The sequence below is a fragment of the Medicago sativa genome, chromosome 6, assembly GCF_051527215.1.
Source record: "Medicago sativa cultivar Bolivia chromosome 6, Bolivia_mono, whole genome shotgun sequence".
NCBI lineage: Eukaryota > Viridiplantae > Streptophyta > Magnoliopsida > Fabales > Fabaceae > Medicago > Medicago sativa.
Genome location: NC_140754.1, coordinates 51,468,389 through 51,477,637, shown reverse-complemented (window position 1 = coordinate 51,477,637; position 9,249 = coordinate 51,468,389). Strand labels below are relative to the sequence as shown.

The 9,249-nt window shown below is 42.2% G+C and overlaps 1 pseudogene; it reads left to right on the top strand.

Annotated features, from left to right (window-relative positions):
* Positions 1-3,768: 3,768 nt before the first annotated feature.
* LOC146915537 (uncharacterized) lies at positions 3,769-7,028 on the top strand (annotated as a pseudogene).
* Positions 7,029-9,249: the final 2,221 nt, after the last annotated feature.

Sequence of the window (9,249 nt, the reverse complement as noted above, 5' to 3'; positions counted from 1 at the left end):
TAGTTTTTTTTTTTGTGAATCTTGTGTTTGGTAAACCATGTGAAATGCTCTTGTGAAATAAAATGCATAAAGAACTTGAAAACCTTATCATCTTTGGCATGTTAATTTTCCTCGATTCTCATGTTTTTCCCTTGAAATAAGTCACTCAAAATTTCTTAATATTGTGAGAATCTAGGTCTTGAGCTTGTTTTAGAATTATATTGAATTTCAAGTCCTTTTTGTCACTTTTGGTTAAGTTCGTTCGTTTACTTTTCTTGCAAGTAATAATTGCTTTACTATGCATTTTGTTACTTGTTTCTATTTCATTTGTGCCACTAACCCCTTTTGTTTCATGTTTCATATCCCATAGCATTTTACATCATACTCCATCTCACTTTCTCACTTCTTATTTCTTGCATTTTATTTTCTTTGGTTCACTTTTATGCGAGATCAAGTTCTCGCAAGGATAGTAGTGTGTATCTAGGTCAAAGATGTAAAAGGACAACGGACTCTAAAGATGTACACCGACACTCACCGACACATGCACACACATCACATGTATGCTTTAGATGTATGCTTAGGGAATGTATGCTTTAGATGTATGCTTAGGAATCTCAATGCTTAGAAAAATCCTCTTTTCAAATAAATGTGAACAACTTCACTCAAATAATTTTCCAAAGAAACCTTGGGATCAAAATCCCATTGAATTTTCCCTTTTATTTTCTTAACAAATGATCAAACAATTGCTAAATACTTTGACTAAAGTTTTGTAAATAAATTGACCAACCTCACTTTTTCTAAATCTCATGCCCTTGAGGCCTCTCACCTCAATTCTTCAAAATTTCATTTTCAAACTTAAAATCAACCAACAAAAACAAAAACATTTTTTTGGAAGAGAACTACATGGAGTTTGATCCCTTAAAAGGGTATGTAGGCAAGAAGTCAAAACTTCTCCAAGTCCAATAAAACAAAAATTCAAACACCTTCTTCTCCCTCCAAATTCTTAACTTAGTAAACCCTTAGGTGTAAATAACATTCTTCCAAATAGCATTTAAAAATAAAGTGCGTGCGTAGAAAGTAAAGACGGTTCCTATAGGATACTATAGTCTTTATGGGTTCCTAACACCTTCCCGTAGCGAAAACAACTCCCGGACCTCGATTCTCAAGGGTTTTTCTTATTTTTCCCTTCCCAAGAAAAAATGAGATATCAAAGGTTAAAAAGGTTCAAACTTAATCAATGTTTGACACCCGAAAAACCAAGATAAAACAGCTGGCGACTTCACTGGGGAGATTCGAGAGTTACGCCTAGTCTTTATTTCCACGCTTGCGCTTTGTTTTTACTTGCTTCCTTTTTACTTGCTTTCCCATATGAATAATTGTTTAAATTCTTGCTAACGTGTGGGGGTGAGAATATCAAAAGTCCTACACCCGGGCTGAGTGAACTTAGGATTTAGGGGGGATATAATCGAGAATTCATTCCGAGGGTTGCCTCGTGTATTGGATTATCCGATCAATCCCACATAGCTGAGGCATTTTGGGGGTGATGTTATCGGCGCGTGTTGTCGCGTTTAGGCACTTTACTTCTAATTGTTCTATGACGCTATGAACCGTAGATAACCGAACCCATCCATGGCCATTTTCTAGGATGTAGTGCGGAGGCTAAACCGAGTGTTGTCTCGAATTTTAGTCGTCACGCGATACTACACTCAAGTTAGACCTTCTTACCGATAATCATGGAGCGAGTGTTTGTCTCGTGACACCATGATATACATGAGAGAGGTTGCGACTTGGGAACCTTTTTAGAACCCGGTTACTATTATCCAAAACCCTAGATTCACCGGACAACGTGTCCACCCATGACTCCTTGACTTTGAATTTCAACCCACCATGTTTTCTCCGTACTTGAATGTGATCATGCATACATGCATAAACTTTTTTCCATGCATTTATCGAAGGGCTTAGACAAGTTGAATTTGTAAACATTGTAAGAATGGGGAAGACTAAGTCCTACAAGTTCAAGGAAGTGGATTTGGCTAGTTTGAGAGATTTGGCACTCAAGATCAAGGATCCAACCGGTTTCCGACATCGTTACGGGGACTTACTTACTCTTCTTCGGACTAATATGGATGAGAAGCTTGTGCACACTCTAGTGCAGTTTTACGATCGGGATTATCGGTGCTTCACTTTTCCCGACTTTCAGTTGGTGCCCACACTCGAGGCTTACTCTTGCTTGATGGATCTATCTATTGCCAAGGGGACACCTTTCACAGGCCTTGAGCATCCCCTTATTCCTTTGGTTATTGCCCGTGATCTCCATCTCAAGACCTCCGATGTTTCCAAGAATCTTGTCACTAAGGCTCACATCCGAGGGTTCACTTCGAAGTATCTACTTGAGAAAGCCAACCTCAAAACTACTTGTCAGGACACTCTTGAGGCTATTCTTGCACTACTCATCTATGGGCTTATCCTCTTTCCAAATCTTGATGACTTCGTGGATATGAATGCTATTGTGATCTTGTGTTCCAAGAATCCGGTTCCTACTTTACTGGCTGACACATACCATGCTATTCACGATCGATCTGGAAAGGGTCGTGGGTACATTCTTTGCTGTGTACCTCTCCTATATAGGTGGTTTATTTCGCACCTTCCGAAGTCTTTCCATGATAATCCAGAGAATTGGACTATTTCACAGAGGATCATGGCTCTCACCTCTAATGAAGTGGTTTGGCTCACTCCCGCTGCTAGAGTCAAAGAAATTATCTTCGGTGGTGGGAAGTTTCTTAATGTACCTCTTCTTGGTACCCGGGGTGGAATCAACTATAACCCGGAGCTCGCCTTGCGAAAATTTGGTTTCCCGATGAAAGAGAAGCCCATCTATCTTGCTACATCTCCTTACTTCTTCCATTACTCCAATGCTCCTACGAGAATAAGAGAGGATTTCATAGAGGCCTGGCCCAAGCTTCGGAAGAAAGAGGTGAAGCATATGGGTGTGAGGTCCGATATTGCTCATGAGGCCTATACTCAGTGGGTGATAAACCAGGCTGAGGAGATTGGCATGCCTTACCCCGCCATGAGATATGTGTCTGCATCTATTCCAACCATGCCTTTGCCTCTGTTACCACCTACTCAGGAGATGTATCAAGAGCATCTAGCTATGGAGAGTCGAGAGAAGCATCAGTGGAAGACTAGATACTATGAGGCTGAGAATTTGATCATGACTTTTGATGGAAAAGATGGACAGAAGACTCATGAGGTTTTAACACTGAAGAAGGAGTTGGCTAAAGCTAGAAGAGAAATTGAAGAAAAGGATAAGTTGCTTATGAGAGATTCCAAGAGGGCTAGGGGTGCCCGTAACTTCTATGCCCGATACTGCAGCTATGAGTCTGAGTCTGAGTCTGAGTATGGTCCTTCCACGTCCTATGCTTGAGGATTCCGGTTTCCTGTTGTTATTTCCAGTTGTTATTGTTGTTTTACATTTCAAAGTCTATCCCTTGACTTAGTATTTCAAAGGGAGTTATCTTGTAAGACCAGTGATGTTTGAATGTTTCAGTTGTTTAGTAATATTTACAAATTTCTAATTTGTCTAAAACCCTTCGATAACACAAAAAGAGTCTTGTTTGCACATGCATTTACACATCTCATGCATCATATGCATTCATTGGTCACAAAAAACTTCCCTCGTGCTCATTACCTCCTGGTTTTTCCACCGCGGTCTGAAAAGTGGCTCGTGCATGCAAGATTCACCAACCAGATAGAGTTCATCAAACAAGATTGTACAAGAGAAGAAACATGGCTAACTTTGAAGAAGAAAATGCTCTGCTCCGTGCCGAATTGGCTGCTATGAAAGAAGACTTGGCTAAGGCTCATGACACTATGTCTACTCTGATGGCTGCGCAAGAACAACCAGCCACATCTGTCCCAGCTTCTACTGAGATAATTCCATCTATCCCACTGTCTAATGTGGCTTCTGATGCTCGGTTTCTTATGCCCAATGGACGTCCCTATGGACTCTCAGCCTTCTATGCTCCTAATACTGCGGCTGGTATCTCTGGTTTTGCTAATCAAGGACCTATTCCTACAACAACTTTCGCTGCTACAAGTACCTCTATGCCTCAAGTGACTACTGTTGTTACCGATCCTGTTGTACATACTGTGCAACAGGTAATCGATGTTGATACTCCGCGTGGACAAGACCCTATAGTGGAGGCTATGAGAGAACAATTGAGAGAGCTAGCTGGAGAGCTCCGGAAAGTCAAAGCTAACCGTGGGAACGGTGTCTCAGCTAAGGCTCATGATCTATGCCTGGTATCCCGATTTGAGGTTCCTAAGAAATTCAAAGTGCCAGATTTTGACAAATACAATGGATCTTCTTGTCCACATAGCCATGTCATTCGGTATGTCCGAAAGATGGCCAACTACGTAGATAATGATGCACTGATGATCCACTGCTTCCAGGATAGCCTGATGGAAGATGCGGCAGACTGGTACACTGGCTTGAGTAAAGACAATATCCATACCTTTGAGGAACTCGCTGCTGCTTTTGAAAATCATTATGAGTTTAACACTCGTTTGAAGCCGAATAGGGATTCTCTTAAGTCTTTGTCTTAGAAGTCAGATGAAACCTTCCGTGAATATGCTCAGAGATGGAGAGGGGCAGCTGCCCGTGTTTCTCCTCGGCTTGATGAGGAAGAACTGACACAGACATTCCTGAAAACTTTGAAGAAGGAATATGTTGAAAGAATGATAGTCTCTGCACCGAATAATTTCTCCGACATGGTTACTATGGGAACTCGTCTAGAGGAGGCTGTCAGAGAAGGCATCATTGTTCTTGAAAAAGGTGAGTCCTCAGCTAGCGCGCCAAAGAAGTATGGTAATGGCCACCATAAGAAGAAAGAATCCGAAGTAGTGATGGTATCTGGTAACCAATCTACAGCTGCTGTCGCTCCTATTAATGCTGCTAAGTTACCTTGGCCCTACCAATATATGCAGTACTCTCAACATCCTTTCTTCCCACCATTCTACCAGCAATATCCTCTGCCACCGGGTCAACCACCAATGCCTGTTAACGCCATTGCTCAGTAGGTACAACAGCAGCCTCCTGCTCAACAGCAACAGCAGCAACAACAGGGTCCTTGGCCCAAGACTTATTTTCCACCAATAACAATGCGGTATGCTGATCTGCTCCCAACTCTACTTGCTAAAGGCCATTGCGTCACCAGACCAGGCAAGCCTCCGCCTACGCCATTGCCTCCCAGGTTCCGACAGGATCTCACATGTGAATTCCATCAAGGCGCTCAAGGCCATGATGTGGAAGGTTGTTATGCTCTGAAGTATGTTGTAAAGGATCTGATAGACAGAGGACGGTTGACATTTGAAAACAGTGTTCCACATGTTCTTGACAATCCACTTCCAAACCATGCTGCTGTTAACATGATCGAGGCTTTCGAAGGAGTTCGTGTTCCTCGAGAGGCTCCCACTTTAGATGTCCGTAATGTTGCTACTCCTTTGGTGCCGCTACATGTCAAACTTTGCAAAGCTGTCTTGTTCAATCACGATCATACTACCTGTCCAGAGCGTCTTCAGAACCCTATGGGCTGTTGTGTGGTGCAAGGTGATATACAAAGCCTAATGGATAGCAAACACTTGATTGCCAGTGATGTTTGTGTGATTGTGCTAGTGTTTCATGATTCACCTGCTGGGAGTGTGTCTCAAGCAAGGAATGTTGAACCTTTGGTGATCAGACTACCTGGCCCGGTATCCTATGCCTTTACTAAGGCAATCCCTTACAAGTATGATGCAACTATGATTGAGAACGGGGTAGAAGTGCCTTTGGTATCCCCAGCTGCGGTTAGTAACATTGCTGAAGAAACCACAACTCTGAGAAGTGGAAGGGTTCGTCCACCCTTGTTCTAGAAGAAAGTTGTTACACCTGCTGCTACAGTAACCCCACCGGTTGCTCCTCCTGTTGACAAGAACGCCGGTCCATCAGGCCAGTCTATTGAAGAGTCTAATCTGGACGAAATTTTGAGGCTTATTAAAAAGAGTGATTATAAGATTGTAGACCAGCTGCTGCAAACTCCATCAAAAATATCCATCTTGTCTTTGCTCCTGAGCTCAGAAGCTCACAGGAAAGTGTTGATGAAAGTACTGGAACAGGCCTATGTTGATCATGAAGTCTCTGTGGATCAGTTCGATGGAATAATGGGTAACATTATTGCTTGCAATAACTTGGGGTTTGGTGACGATGAGCTCCCCGAAGCAGGGAAATACCACAACTTAGCTTTGCATATCTCAGTGCACTGTAAGTTGACATGATATCCAATGTGTTGGTGGACACTGGATCATCCTTAAATGTAATGCCTGAGTCTACATTGAGACAGTTGAGTCATCATGGAATTTCTCTAAGGGGAAGCAGTTATTTGGTTAAGGCTTTTGACGGATCTCGTAAAGATGTTCTTGGAGAAGTAGATCTGCCAATCACCATTGGTCCTGAGACATTCCAGATCACTTTCCAGATCATGGACATCAATGCTTCTTACAGCTGTCTCCTCGGAAGACCGTGGATTCACGACGCTGGGGCAGTAACTTCTACTCTACATCAAAAGCTCAAGTTTGTGAGGAATGGTAAGCTTGTCACTGTACATGGTGAAGAAGCGTATCTGGTTAGCCAAGTGTCATCTTTCTCTTGTGTTGAAGCAGGGTCCGCTGAAGGGACGTCATTTCAAGGCTTGACTGTTGAAGGTGCAGAACCCCGGAGAGCTAGTGCTAGTATGGCTTCATTGAGAGACGCCCAGAAAGCTGTTCAAGAAGGGCAAGCTGCTGGTTGGGGCAAAGTGATACAGATTTTGGAGAACAAGCGCAAAGAGGGCCTTGGGTTCTCCCCGACTTCAGGCGTTTCAACAGGAACTTTCTATAGTGCTGGGTTTATCAATGCTATTGCTGAAGATGCTGCTGAAAGTAGTTATGCGCCTACGTTTGTTGTACCAGGAGGCACCGTGAGAAATTGGGAGGCCATTGATGTTCCTTTAGTCATGCATGCTTCCATGTAATGTGTCTTGTTACTCATGCTTTTCTTTGTTTTCAAAATAACAATCCTTTCGCTCTGCCCAAGGCGAAAGTGATGTCTTTGTAAGGGCATGTTTGTTTCGGCATTGCCGTTATCAATAAAAGTTGTCGTCTTTCCCACGACTCTTTATTTTCTTTTTACTTTTAATGCCTTTTTCTTGGAAATGATGGTAATGCCAGAAAAAACCAAAACATCTGTATTTTCTTATTAATTTCAAAAAATCCGCATGAAAAACATTTTTCTAAAATCATCCCAATCATATTATGCAGATTGAAGCATAATAAACCTGTTGAACAAAGTGACCCTATGGTTCCTCCAAATTTTGAATTCCCTGTATATGAAGCCGAAGATGAGGAGGATGATGAAGAGATACCGTATGAAATCACTCGACTGCTTGAGCAAGAAAAACGAGAGATGAAAATTGGTGCTGCACTTGAACCAGAAGTGAAAAAGAAGATTACTCAACTTCTCCATGATTATCCAGATGTCTTTGCATGGTCCTATGAAGATATGCCGGGTCTAGATCCCAAGATTGTGGAGCATCGGATACCGACAAGACCTGAATGCCCTCCCGTCAAACAGAAATTGAGAAGGTCTCCTCCAGACATGGCTCTTAAGATTAAGGTTGAGGTACAAAAGCAAATTGATGCGGGTTTCCTCATGACAGCTGAATATCCTGAGTGGATTGCCAACATTGTACCAGTACCAAAGAAAGATGGGAAAGTTCGAATGTGTGTTGATTACAGAGATCTGAATAAAGCCAGTCCAAAAGATAACTTCCCATTGCCTCATATTGATGTGCTCGTTGACAGTACTGCTCAATCCAAAGTGTTCTCCTTTATGGATGGTTTCTCTGGCTATAACCAGATACGGATGTCACCTGAAGATAGAGAAAAGACGTCCTTCATCACTCCGTGGGGAACATTCTGTTATAAAGTGATGTCGTTCGGCTTGATAAATGCTGGTGCTACCTATCAAAGAGGTATGACTACTCTGTTTCATGATATGATTCACAAAGAGATTGAAGTATATGTTGATGACATGATTGTGAAATCAAGTGATGAAGAGCAACATGTCGTGTATTTGAAAAAGATGTTTGAAAGATTGAGAAAGTACAAGCTGCGGTTGAATCCCAACAAATGCACATTCGGTGTAAGATCTAGAAAGTTGCTAGGCTTCATTGTCACTCAAAGAGGCATTGAAATTGATCCTGACAAAGTCCGAGCCATCAGAGAGATGCCAGCCCCTCAAACTGAAAAGCAAGTCAGGGGTTTCCTCGGACGCCTGAATTATATTTCAAGATTTATATCTCACATGACTACTACCTGTGGACCAATTTTCAAATTGCTCAGAAAGAATCAGCCTGTTGTATGGAATGATGAGTGCCAGGAAGCTTTTGATAGCATTAAAGAATACTTTTTGGAACCACCTATCCTTGTCCCGCCAGTGGAAGGAAGGCCTTTGATTATGTACATGTCAGTGTTAGATGAGTCTGTGGGTTGTGTTCTCGGCCAACAAGACGAGACTGGAAAGAAAGAACATGCTATCTATTATCTAAGCAAGACATTCACTGACTGTGAGACTCGGTATACAATGCTTGAAAAGACTTGTTGTGCTTTAGCTTGGGCTGCCAAACGCCTACGTCATTATATGGTGAATCATACAACTTGGTTGATATCCCGAATGGATCCAATCAAGTACATCTTTGAGAAGCCTGCTGTTACTGGAAAGATTGCATGTTGGCAAATGTTGTTGTCTGAATATGATATTGTGTACAAAGCTCAGAAAGCAATCAAAGGAAGTATCCTTGCTGAGCATCTTGCTTGTCAACCTCTTGATGATTACCAGCCGATCAAGTTTGATTTCCCTGATGAAGAGATTATGTATCTAAAAGCAAAAGACTGTGAAAAACCACTGATCAATGAAGGGCCAGATCCCAATAGCAAGTGGGGATTAGTCTTCGATGGTGCTGTCGATGCTTATGGTAAAGGAATTGGGGCCATTATTGTAACTCCGCAGGGGCACCACATTCCTTTCATTGCTCGAATAATTTTTGAGTGCACGAACAATATAGCTGAATATGAAGCATGCATCTTGGGAATTGAAGAAGCCATTGACATGAGAATCAAACATCTTGATATCTACGGTGATTCTGCGCTTGTCATTAATCAGATAAAAGGTGAATGGGAGACCCATCATGAGAA